Here is a 13,828-nt window from a genome sequence, read left to right as displayed (position 1 = left end):
TTTCCTTTTTTCCTGGTACTCCCAACACCAGTGGGTTTATCTCCCGCAGAGGCAGTTCCTTGCTGACTGCATGCTCCTGTGCATTTCTGCCAGCCACGGAACAGCAAAAGGTCACTCCACGCAGAAGGCGTGCCTTGGTAAGGAGTTACTTAGCGTGTCTTAGGAAAGCTGAATGTAAATCGGGTTTAATTAGAAGCATGTTTCCTACACCGCCATAACTGATACAGGCAAATGAGCGAAGTCCATTCAGTGACGCTGCAAACAATACATTTTCAGTTGTTTGGCAGCAAGGAAATACTGCTTTTCTTCTATTTGCTGGGGGTATATGGCATTTATTTCTGAACTGAGCTTCATTTTCCTACCGGTTTTCCAGGTCACCTTTAAAAGTTCATTTTGTAGTGTATTGGACTGTCAGAGGTTATTCGTTCAAGGTCTGTATCAAGAAGTTGCATACGCTAACTTTAATATGTAATGTGACAAAGGTGAAACAGTTTAATGTGCATATGACAGAGAAGATTTGTAATTACAGCCTAATTAAATTTGAAGTTAGGAGAAGGATTCAAAGAAAATCAAATTAAGCTGTTTACAAAAATAAAATGTGTGTATATATATATCATAAGAGAGATTTCATGTGATTGATTACACAAGTGCTAATTCATTTTTAGGATATTATACTATTGCTGCTTAGGTTAAAAACAGATCAGCTAAATTTTATGGATTCCTGCATTGATTCATATCACAGCACAGTTAAAAAAACCCAGTATATTTAAAATATTTATTATGCTATACTGTTTTGTTGTTCACTTTTAAATATCTCTTTGATTTTTTCCTTAAAAAATAAATTTAATATTTCCATTGGAGGAAGAGGCAATTTGTATGCAAAATGCAGTCATGAATTATTTATGAAACCTTAAAATAATTTTACTGGTTTTTGATCAACCACTTTTTTGAGAAAAAATATTATACACTGGGTGTTGGTCAGCATGAGGAAAAGGATCCTGATTGGATCTGGACTGCAATAGAAATATTTTCTAATGAATTTTGTCTCTCCTTACAGATGAAGGAGAGGAGGGTTGGTTGTGTTTATGTTAGGTAAATAAAAAGGCGTGACTCCCCAGAGAGCCAAAAGTATCTATTATTTCTGTTTAGAGGCTTTGCTGTTATTTTTGTGGTGGTTTCACAGAGAATAACAATGAGACTTCAAGATGCTACTTTTGAGACACAAATCACAGGCATTTCTTCAGAAAATAATTAGTTCTGTTTGTAACACTCATCATTACAGTATTTGTTCTCAAAAATACTTTGCCTGCGGGACTGAGTGCCTTGCCTAACATTTTGTTTTGTTTGTTTTTTTTTAAACTAGGCTATAAAACATGTTTTTTGCTGTTTAAAAAGATTGTGGTTATTAATCGCAGTGAGTGAAAGTTTTGATCGCTGGCTTCATGTTGCTTCTAAGTAGATACAAAGGTAGGGAACGCAGTCACCTGTGCAGATGGCGTAAGGTGCTGTGTTTCTACGTGGACACAGCTGAAATGCCAGGTTAAACGTGAGCAGCGTGGCACTGCATTTGTGAGTCTCGCCAAGGGAGGCAGCTGGATAACGCGCTCCTGCAGCGTTGTCTGTATTTCAGGGACCAGAGTTTCACAAACAGCACCCTGTAACGGGGCAAAATGTCTCTTCACTGTCTGATTCCTTAAATGGTCAGAGCTATGAAGTTCATAAATGGTTGCTTGGTTGTTATTATTATTTGTTATTTATTTATTTATTTAGTTGTTATTTATTTATTTAGTTGTTATTTATTTAGTTCGTTGTTATTTATTTAGTTCGTTGTTATTTATTTAGTTCGTTGTTATTTATTTAGTTCGTTGTTATTTATTTAGTTCGTTGTTATTTATTTAGTTCGTTGTTATTTATTTAGTTCGTTGTTATTATTTAAATATTAGTCTACAAAAGCACTTGCCGTAACTCAAGTTACTTTGTTTCAATTTGTGGACAAAGCATGACAAGGGTTTTCTAAGAAAGAGCCACTGAAAAAAGGTTTTGTGCACGTGAATGCGTATTAAGTTGCTACATGGCAGTTTACATGCCCACTTTAAAATTATAAGCACTGATTTAGCTTTATGAGATCACTGACATTGGTATATGTGTCCTTTTCATAGAAGATAATTGAAGATTAATTGTGAAATAGGACCTTTAGTCAGGAAGGGAGATGAGGTGGTTAATTGACGCAGAAACATAAAGAACAGCGTAACTTTAGGAGCATAGACACCAAATTAAAAACTGATTATGAAGTCCTGCAATTTAGTACCAGTAATATAAACCTTCATGTTTATTGCTAAGTCAATCTGCAATATATGGAGAGAAAAAAATGTTCACTTTATTTATGGCCAAATTTCAATGTTAAAGTACTGGATCTTGTTTTGGTCAAGTCTTGTGTTTCATGGGCCTTTCTTGGCATTAATATTAAAATATGTAAACAGAAGACATAAAAGGCAAAGAAAAATCTGAAGCTTGTAAAAAGGTTTAGCCACATACCAGTTAATCAAACTGACTCTGTATTCAGACAGGGAAAGACCCCAAAAGCGTAAATGTAAATATTGCATGGTTATTAAATTTTAGAGCACAATCGAAAAAAACACCCACATGCTCGTTCATTGCATCTTCCCTTTCTTAAGCACATGGGAAAATGTCTTCTTTTTTCGTGGGATCTGCCTTCATTGTCAGACTGAATTTTTGTCTTTTATCTAATAGTTCTGCAAAGTTGTTCTAGACGAGTATCTTAACACTGTGCATTGTCGAATCTGTCGTCTTGCATCCAGTCTTCCATTTTCTGACCCCAGTCCATCTTACTTTACTTACAAAATCTGTTTTACTTCCCTGTAATACCGTGTGCGGGTCTGCATGTCTGTATCAAAGACGCATCTATTGGCAATGGAACAAATGCAAAGACTTCTGAGGTCACCAGAGGAACAGAGGACATGAGACATGACCAGAAAAGCCTGTTTAGTCTAAACATGTTGAAACTTGCCTGTAACGACAGGCAGAAATGGAGTACTGGGAAAGACATTTGAGTACGAATACTGGTGAGTACCAGTGAGGAGCTATGTTTTTGTTGTGTTGGCACCGCAGAATGAGCAGTGCAAATCTAACTGCTGAAAATGGGGCTGGATTATCTTGCACGAGTGATACCCCAGGTTCTTCCAGTCCCTGAGATATGAGGCATCAGAATTAAGGTCCATGATTTGATTCCATCTTGTTGAAGTGATGCGGACCTTCATGAAAAAAGGGTAGCTGAACTGCTCCAAATTTCAGCTATTAAAATTGGCAGTCTACATACTTCTGATTATTGTTTGGTTTTTTTTTTTTTTAAGCAAAGTGGTTGTGATTCTTACCATGTGTAGTCTGGTTAGTGTCACTTAATTGTATGGAAATTAAACTTTTGAATTGCATCCACACTAGGGGGCTGTGTTGCTTTAACAATGTCCGTTTCAAAGCGCTGTGTACTAAGAGCAGAACCCAAACTGTATAAACAAGTTGTAAGCACTGCTTTTCCCTAAATAAAAAAAGGGATGGGAGCAGAATAGTAAAGGGGAGTGACTGCAATTTAGAGAAATATAAGGCAGGAGGAAGGAAATTTTGTTTGCTACATGTGTACTTAGACAAAATGTTGAAGCTTAAGGATGAAGCGATGCTCTCGTCTTGAGACGAGTGGGAAGGCAGAGACCAGCACCCTGGTTACTTCAGTCCTAATATGATGCTTCAGACTTAGGATGCATAACCCAGTTTGCTGGAATTGGGGACAGGTAGGTTTCTCTTCAAGATTTGGCAAAAGTAGCATTTTTCCTACATAAAGAGGAATTTTTATACACTGCATATCCCAGTGCTTCTGCTTTAGTTTCCTATTTCTTTGGCTGCACCGGTTCCTGTATCACTAGAGGTTGTAGGATTGCTTAGTTACAAACACAGGCAGTTGTTAAACTATGTTTTTAGGAAGCTGTCTGCTGTATATCCCAAGCAAAATTAAGATGAATTGATTGATACGTTCTCCAACTTGCTTTCCAGGGTTCATCAAGACATTGATGTAGAGGTATACTGAAACTCCAGTGGATGCAGTACTGGAAAATTAACTGAAGGATCTCCTGCCATTGCAAAGGCAGGTAATGGCTTTTCTATCTTCAATTTCTACTAACCCTTTTAAATACTCCGTGGATCTAAGCAGCTCTACTAATGGATTGCCTTCTTGTTTAATTGTGTTAAAAAGGGTATTTTAAAGAATTAAGTTTCTTATGGAATTTATCTTTGTAGTAAAATCATAGAATCATAGAAGGGACCTTAAAGATCATCTAGTTCCAACCCCCTGCCATGGGCAGGGACACCTCCCACTAGACCAGGCTGCTCAAAGCCCCATCCAGCCTGGCCTTGAACACCTCCAGGGATGGGGCATCCACAGCTTCTCTGGGCAACCTGTTCCAGTGCCTCACCACCCTTAGACTAAAGAATTTCTTCATCATATCTAATCTAAATCTCCCGTCTTTCAGTTTAAAACCATTACCCCGTGTCCTATCACTACACTCCCTGATCAAGAGTCCCTCCCTATGTTTCCTGTAGACCCCCAGAAGGCCACTATAACATCTCCTTGGAGCCTTCTCTTCTCGAGGCTGAAAAACCCCAACTCTCTCAGCCTGTCCTCATAGGAGAGGTGCTCCAGCCCTCTGATCATCTTCGTGGCCCTCTGATGGACCCGCTCCAACAGGTCCATGTCCTTCTTGTGCTGAGGACTCCAGAGCTGCACACGCTACTCCATAGAGCTATTAATATTGTTACAAGGAAGTTAAAATAGGCAGCATCTACGGGGCAGCCCTATTTAGGGCCCTATTTAGATAATCTAAGTTCCCTTTAAATTCCTGAGCCTATTCTTTCACATTTTGTGGGCACCTCTGAAGAGCTAGAACCCACTAATAGGAGGAGTTAGGTATCAGGATTTAGGTAAAATTTAGGCCATTCAGATATGTCCCTTCTTGTCAAGTATTGTTGTCAGGTCATGTAATACTAGAGCTTCATCAGTTGATTCACTAGCTAATCTGCATATTCTTTTCAAAAGTACAATAGTTATATCTACTTTGCAGGAGAGCCCATTGAGGCAATTTTTATGCTTTCATTGTTTTAGGATTCTGCCTCTATACATGTCTTGGCATGATGATGTTTATCATCAGTAAATTACTCATTTGGTAAAATAAACTGATACAGGAGTTGGATCGTGGTTTTACTGAATCCCCAGGTGGTAAATCTTAGTCCTGTAGCAAGGCATGGCCAGGCATCTATGTCTGCAGGCTAAGGTCATTCCAGTCTGGAGAATCATGTTCCTTGCAGTTTTGTTATGTCGGGGTGTTTTAATAAAAGCATTGGCTGTCTGATAACTGATAAATGAAGTTTACTAAGACTTTTATCGTCTCATGAAAAGTAGGGCATGTCAAAGGTGCAAGTGACTGAAACGCTTTTTAGTGGACCAATTTTTGAAAACACGTTACTTCGCTGCCACAGCCCCGAATTAACACCGAAGTTTGTATCGGGAAGCCAAGCCATAAACAACAGAAGGGGGAGAACAGGGAGACACTGGGTAAATATACCCCCACTTCCTGCAGAAAAAGGTAACGTTGCCAGTATTGTTTACTAAATATCAACAGGCCAAAGGGAATGAACTTAACTGAAGTGAGAGCTGTGGTCAGTGAAGAATGGCAGCTCCTGAAGCTGTTGGGGTATAATATGTGCTTATCATAAAAAACTGGAATTGGGGTCAGGAATCAGTGGGCAGTGTTTGACATGGTGAACATGTAAACCTGGTTAGAATTCCAATTCAGACTATCCCTGTAACGTTGGAAAAAGATCTTCGGTATAGTAGCTTTAATTTATTGTTACTTTAGCAATGATGCGTATTAAGCAAATCTCCAAATTTTCTATGTCCTAGTAGATTTTATATTTATATTTTTTATTTTATATTTCGTATTTATAAGGAAGGCTTTCCATGTTAATTGTACCGTTAAGCAAAGAACAGTGAATCATCTCTCTGTTACCTACCCTTATCCCGTCTTAAACAAAGGACGTGGATGCAGGATGAAAGGCAGTACTGAAATGTATGTGGGGGGTTTTTTGTGCATCTGTGATTATATTGTGAGATGGCATGTACATTTACTACTAACGTTTGAAATGACAGACATACCCATATGTAAAGATTAGGAGTTTTCATTCCTTATTCCTTTGCATGCAAAAGGGAGAAAATGTTTGCTGTTTGCAGCTCCCTGCATTTTTAGTGATAAAATGTTGTAATCAACACTTTGTCTCACTACTTCATTTCATTTTCCTTATGTGTATCTCAGTGGGGAACTCTAAACTGTACTTTTATAGTGTCCTCTCTCTCTCTGCTAACTTTTATCTTTAGCTACTGAAGAAGATTAATAATCCCCATACCTTAGCTGCAGAAGTTTAATAAACAAAGCTTAATTAAAACAAGAGAAGCACAATAAACCCAAGGGGTTCTGCTTTAGCACTGCAGATTCATGTAATTTTTCTTGTTTGTTGTGTGCTTTTAAAAACTGGGGTGGGGGGAGGGCTGGAAGAGAACTTCAGGTTTTTATATTTAATTGAACTAACAGCATGTGCTGACAAGTAATAAATAACAGCGACACAGAGTGACTAAATAAATTGGTTTCCTCAAGCAATGATTCATTCGCTGTCTTTCATTGCCATCAGGTTAAAAGACAGCTTCTTTTTGTCAGCCTACAGGAGAAATATTCGATAGCGTAACAACCTCCTTTCCATTCCAGCCACAGCAGCCTTTTAAATGCATTGAATTAATATAAATAAAAATGCAGCAATTAAACAAAACTTGGGCTGCTCATTGACATACAAAAAATATCCCTGCAGAATCAGTTATCAAGGAAGCATCTTGCAGTGATTCAGACCACTTTGCAGGAAGGAAACACTGCTGATAGGCAAGGTTTTTGTACTTTTGCAGAAAAAGGAATGTTGGTATTGAATCATGGATAACATCCCTGATCTTAGTAGGCTTCTGCTAAGCACTTATCATTCGAGAATAGGGTAAATACAGACCATGTTCTTGCAAAAATTCTTTGCTGTCAGACCTATACCCACTTATGAAATAGATTGGTCAGTTCTTTAAGTGTGCACCATTTGGAATATTTTCTAGTAGCTTAATGTATCGTGTGGTTTTACTAACCTTACATGGAGCCATGGCTATGGAGACTGGAAAAGAAGAAACTAAACAGAGAGACTAAAAATCTGCTTTTCTGACCTTCCCATCACATAGTCCAACAGCAGGATGATAGAGTAGCCTTGGAGGGGTGCTGCGAGAGTGAAATGTATGGAGCTAACATAAAATGCGTATATAATTCAAATTGAAGAAGTCATTGCACTTGTTGTACTGATACTCTGCTCATTTCTTTAACTGGATTCCTTTTTGGCTTTTGGGTCTGAAGAGCCTAGCTGGTCAAAAGACCATTTTCTATTGAAGATAATGGGGATGGCTGGGAGAATATGCTTATAGAGGAGAGGGTGGCAGTTCAAGAGATGCTCGTATGGCAGGCTCCTTGCTGCATGGCTCTTTGTTAGGAGCCTCACCCTGACCTTATGGCATGGTACGTGGCAGACATGGTACTGCCTGGCATCCGCAGCAGCTCAGCCTCTGTCCCAATAGGTATCCATGCAGCTCTTGGGAAACAGGAAACATCAATGAAAAGGAGGGAATTAAAATGTACTAGGCTTTTTAGATATAATGAATCTTGCCACTTGGCTGCTTAAGTGTTATGAAAGGCATTTTCAATGCCCGGAAGGCATCCTCAAACTTTTTCATACCAGAAGCCACGCCTACTGGGAATTAATTTTTGGGGATCAGCTCTACAGCTTCTCTTTGTCAGACCTCTTTTCTCCACACATTTACCATACTAACGCCTCCTAATATAACTAAAGCAACATCCAACATAGGCTATAATACAAAGAGAAATGTTTGCTAGTTATTTTCTATGTCTTTTAAGAGTGAATCTGATTTATCAGGAAGTACACTCCTGATCTCACCAAAAACTCACTATTTGTAATATATTTGTAATGCCACTACAGTATTAGCACAGGTGCTGACTGTAGCTTCTGCTTCTAGCTCATGCATGCAGTATTGAAATTCCTCATTTATTCTGCCGTTTCTCCCAAACGCCTGTGCTTTGTACCTACAAGTATTGTTGGCACATTTACAGCTAATTATTGCTGTCTTATGTTATGTTTGTACTGCTTAAAAATAAATATTAACCATGTACAGGCTGTTATCTCAGTCATCTATATAACCTTCTGATGCACCTTTCCATCCAGTCGTCATGGAACTGTAAAGAGCAATTCTGCCCTGCACAGCATTGTTTTAAGTCCAGGACACAATAAAGGAGTGCTCTGCGTGTGCATCCAGAGCCAAGTATGCTGCTGTTACACCTTGACAACAACTGTAAATTGTACTCCTCTAATGGTACTGGACAGTGGCAGTACAAATGTCATAACACCTTCTCAACACAGAAGGATGGTTCCTGCTCCACATAAATTTCCTTCTAGTTATGCACCGCAAAGTTACAGACCTAAAGCCTGATTTGCTGATGATCTGTGGTTTTGTTAAGCTTGCAGAGCTATCACAAGAAAGCCAGAATGAATTGAATTAGTGCAAGTCTCTCTTTTTTTTGATCTTCCACATAATGTCAGCTTATTCTTCTCACCTGTGCAACTCTGTACTTTTATTTCCTTTGGACTTCAGTTTCTTTCCATCCATAGGCTCTCTTCCTACACTTTATTTTTGTATCTTCTCAGTCAATGGCTGATACAGGTTTTTCATTTTTTTCTTTGTCAGAAAAAACTCTATCCTGTGTTGATCCTTTTTGAAACAGAAATGTTATTCAATGGTGAAGGTTCCCAGAATAAAAGGCCCAAATGCCAACTATAGTTGAGCCTACTTACATTCTGCTGAGACTAGAAGATTTCCACAAAAGAAATACTCAATTATGTTCATTTAAAAAAATGTCCATGTTTTTTCTTTCTGAGACTTTCTTTGTCTCCGTCATTGGATCCTGTTATGCCTTCTCCTGGCAGACTGAAGGGCCCTCTGTTATCAAGTTTGCGCTTCCTAAGTGGTACTTAAGGACACTGATCAATGCATTGACTAACCTGCTTCTAATGAGGTAAAAAGATTGAGATCCTTAAAATCTTCCTCTGCACTGCATGTTGGCCAGTTACTTAATTTATCCTTAATCAGGTCTTCCAGGAATCCTCTTCAGCATTCTGATGTCCTCCTTTAACTGAGAACAGCAGATCATCATAAGATACTTCAGGCCAGCAGAGACCTCAGGTGGTCTCCACTCCAACCCCCTGACAAGAGCAGGCTCAGCCATGGGGTCAGGACAGGGCTCAGGGCATTATCCCATGGGAGCTGGAAACCATCCAACGAGGGAGATGGCACCAGCTCCCTGGGCCCAGCCCCACTGCCCAACTGTTGTCATGGGGGAAAAGCTTTTCCTTACCTCCAGGCTCTCTGGCCCTGCTCAGCTGGCTGCCCAACACAACACAGAATGTTCTCCCCAGGGCTGCCCCTGGCCCCACTGGCATCGCTGCCAGGGCTTTGCCTGCCTGGGACACGGCTGCACAGTGCTCGTGCCCTGAGTGCATGGGGGTCCTGGTGGACCCTTCCTCCCGGTCCATCTGGGAGGGACATCAGGACTAGAAAGATTATTTTGTTATCACTAGTACTCATGACAACTTGAGAGTACCTCTCCTCTCTCCACTCCTTGATAATTTGTTTTTTTACTACTCAGGCACCTCCTCCTGCAGCAGTGTCCCACGTGCTGACCTACAGCTGTCCTAGACGTGGAATCCCCAACGTTTTTTTACCAGCTCTTTTATCGTATTTTTGGGTGTCCACAGTGAAAAAAACTCATTCAACTTAATTTCAGCCTTTTAATTTAGAATGAATGAGAATTTTAATGAACGGCCCTGTGGAGCAGGGCAATCCTATGATCTCCTTTACTGACATGGGAAGCTAAGCCACAGAGATTTGAAATTCAGTTCACAAAGCTACTTGGGCATTGTCATACTGACTATTAGCATGACTACCTTTTTTAGCTGCTGCTCCGAGTTAGGCATAAGGTTCCCATCTTACTCCTTATTTACCCCACAAAATGGGCATCAGGCATCCTCTTCACTGTTCTCTGCATGATCTGTTGTGCTCTCAGTCTAGTGTTTGGTACTGGTAGAGGTACCTCTTTCATATCTATGGGAGAAAACTGACACTGTCTTATGGGCAAGCTCTGATAATCTAAAACACATCTTGGTTCAGCATATTAATTTTGGTCCTGCAGACTTACCTCCAAGGCTAGAGCGGTTGTGCGGTTATAGTAAATACTAAGGAGGTTTTCATAAAAATAGAGCTCGTGCACCTTCATAGGGTGTCTGTCTCTGCACTCACATTCAAATTAGTTTTTCTTTTTTTAATTTTCCTGCACCTGTTCATCATGCGTCCCTGCTCCTCTCTCCGTGGTTTTAAGTTGTGGCTCAGTCTCCCTGTGAAGGTTTCTGCTAGTAGTGCTCTCTTGGACCATGCTGTATGCCTTCCCAGGTAACTAGAAATTTCTTTTGTCTTTAAAAGTACAGCCAGTTCTTGGGGTAATCCTGGGGCTTACATTGAGGAAAACAACTACAAATAGTATCCTTACCTGCCAGACGCTTTTCCTGACCCTATCCTTTTCATATCCTTTCTCTCTTCCTTTGCTTGTGAAGCACAGTCTCGTTTTAATGAGCCCAATCTTTCCCTTAGTTAATGAGAACAGAAAGGATTTGTGTTGTTCACAGCCAACAAGTGTTTTATTGGCAGTTACTAGAGGTTGTTAACATACTTTTTGGTCTGTGGGAAAAAAAAGTATTGAACAGGTGCTTTATATATATTTCAAAAAGAAAGAGGGGATATATTATTTTATACAGAGAATTGGTTGGTTTTGTGACCGAGGTTATTAAATCCAAGGAAGTTCGTAATCCGATTTCTTGATGTTTCAATATAAAGTTGTCCTTAAAACAAAACTAACAAAATCCAATATGCATTCACATTTGGAAGAATATAGTTTTGTAAGTTCTTAGGGCAACAGAGCTTTTCTCAAAATCGAGTGCAGGAAGTTTTTCTGCAGTAGATATCTGACTTGAAAGCGTTCAAAACATGTTGCAGTACCCAGATGGTGTGAAGTTCCAAGCTAAGAGAAAGGTTGCTTATGAAGTGCGTAATTAATGAATAACATTAAAAATCTCTTCATCATCGAAGGGTCTACTTTGCTACTAGTAAAGAATGTAAAATTGAGGGACAGTGTTTAAGTAGCTTGGCACCCTTCTTTTTGAAGAACTGTGTGCTCCACATTAGAGTCTTTGTATTATGTCACTCCACTGTAGCATGTCCTCTTATTCCATGTGAGACCAAATATTTCCAAATGACTAGCGTAACATGCATTTATAGTTTATTAAATAAAAACAAAAGAATTGCTTGAACAGTGTTGTGCCTGTTTATACCATATGATGCTCTGACTCAATATTTCTTTTTCATTTGATATATTTTTGTTATTGAAAATATTTAGTTTGCTAACACTGCTAATGAATGCACTGCTGCCATATCTGGATACGAATTGCAGTGGCCATCTGCAAAGAATGAGGAACAGCTCTCAATAGTTTATTAGACTGCCTGAATTTGTATGCTAGTCATACTGCAAAATTTAATTGAGAGGTGATTTCTTTTGCCAAATTCTAGGCCTGCTGTTATTGCAGGGCTGCAAGATTTTCTGACTTAGAAATGCAGCAAGCCTGTTGGCTTGTGAAGGTTTTACCATGTATAATAGGCTGTTTCTATGTGAATAAAGAGTAGTAAAAGCATCCTGCTATTATTTCCTTTGTGTGCATATATATGCAGCATGTAGGTATGTATGTACATAAGAAGCCTCTCTTTCTTTTTTTTTTTTTTTTTTTTCTACCAGCAGATGGAGGTAATAAAAGCCATCCTTGGGAAAGGAATAACTGGAAAACAATATGGGAGACTGGATGGATGAGGTCTTCAAAAAATTCTTGGAAGAAAAATCAGAGATAAATCATGGCAAGTATTGATGAAATCAGTGGCTGTCAACATTTTCCACAACCAAATGTTTTCATTCCATGAAAAAGCACTTCCAGTGTGCATGAAGGCTGAATGGAACCATTCAGCGAGCGTGCCTGAACTAAAGGCTTTTTAGGACAGAGGGTTCTCTTCTGGATCTGTGCCTTTTGGTCAGGGAGTCAGTGGGCCGTGTATGTTCCATGCCAGATTCTGTTTCTTCCTAGCTGCTTAATATGAGTCTCTGTATAGCTGTAGTAGTGGGGTGAGAAGGAAGAATAGACAAAGCATTAAAAGGGACTTGGTGGACATTTTAATTTCTCCATTTGTAAGTGTAAAAAATTTAAGTAAGGGCAGGAATGAAGTTTGTGTATGTATTTTTGATGGAAGGACATGGGCAAAGCAGGATGTATTTTTTTAGTAATAAAGTAATTTTATGCCACAATAAATTAGACCCATCATCTGGGGCAGGAACTCCTTAAACTGACATTTCTGCTGGGACAAAATCTGCTGACACTGTGTCATAACATCTGCAAAGATCTATTAATACGCATGTACTTCACAGAACGCGTACATGCATCTGTCTTACATGATAACAGCTTTTAATGGAGGAGTTGTTAGTCTATTCCTTGCACGTGTCATTTCCGTAACATACCAAGTTGGTAAATTATGGGTAAAGTTCCTGATGTAATTCCTTTCTAGGGTGACCTGAGTGATAAGAGCCATGAAGTCACTATTGTGGAAACTCTGAGGTCATTGAGAAAATGATGCTCCTGGCCATGCAGTCACCAGGCCAAGCCTTCGTAAAATTTGCATAGCAGCCTGAAGGTGTCGCTTGAAGGAACTGATGGAGCTTTCTCATTAACCAAGAAATGGCAGCAGTGGAAATGGAAGTAACAACAGCAAAACAAAAATGGGGAGAAGAGCAGGCGGATGGCTGGGACCCACAGATGCTGAACTGCAGCCAGAGGTGTTGTATCTGCCCTGACCATCCCCGGAGCAGGGATGGGGGAGCTTTCATCCCCTGATGGCCAGTGCAAGCCGCCTGCGGGCACAGGCTGCGCGTTAGGCAGCTCTGAGTCGCTCCCGTTGAGGGCAGCGGGACACGGGATTTAGGCAATTCACAGTGCGTAGCTGGAAAACCCGTGCGTATGTTGACTGGGAGCCCATCCAGGCCCTGCAACTCTGTGCCTGAGGGGCTTCATTGTACCGCTGCAGGATGCACGGAACGACTTTGCGGTCTCTATTTGTAGTGATGCTCCTTAAGCATTAACAATCAAAACAAAGTTGTATTTTTAGCAGAAGTATTACAGGAATTAGCATATAAACACATGCAGGAGAAAGACAAAACTTGTGCAAGCTGTTTTGCTTCTGGTATCATTTTCTCAAATGAATTGACTTCAAGCTCCAGTCCTGGGGCTGTGTCTGATCCTGAGTTCCCTCACCGGGCCTGATCCTGACCCCTACCCACAGGCTGATGTCCCGGACCAGCCTCTCCCACCTGCCTCCCCAGGGAGGTGCCCGATGCCCAGGGCTGGGGCTGTCCCTGCCATCCCCCAGTTGCGCTGCTCCCTGGTGGGGTGGTGGGACAGTCCTGGCTGCCAGGTCCTGGCCCCCAGTGCACCTGTCCCCAGCAGCCCCCAGCCCCCACAGCACCCTGGCAAAGGTGAT

Source organism: Chroicocephalus ridibundus, chromosome Z (assembly GCF_963924245.1).
Source record: "Chroicocephalus ridibundus chromosome Z, bChrRid1.1, whole genome shotgun sequence".
NCBI lineage: Eukaryota > Metazoa > Chordata > Aves > Charadriiformes > Laridae > Chroicocephalus > Chroicocephalus ridibundus.
Note: the sequence above shows the minus strand (reverse complement) of the source record.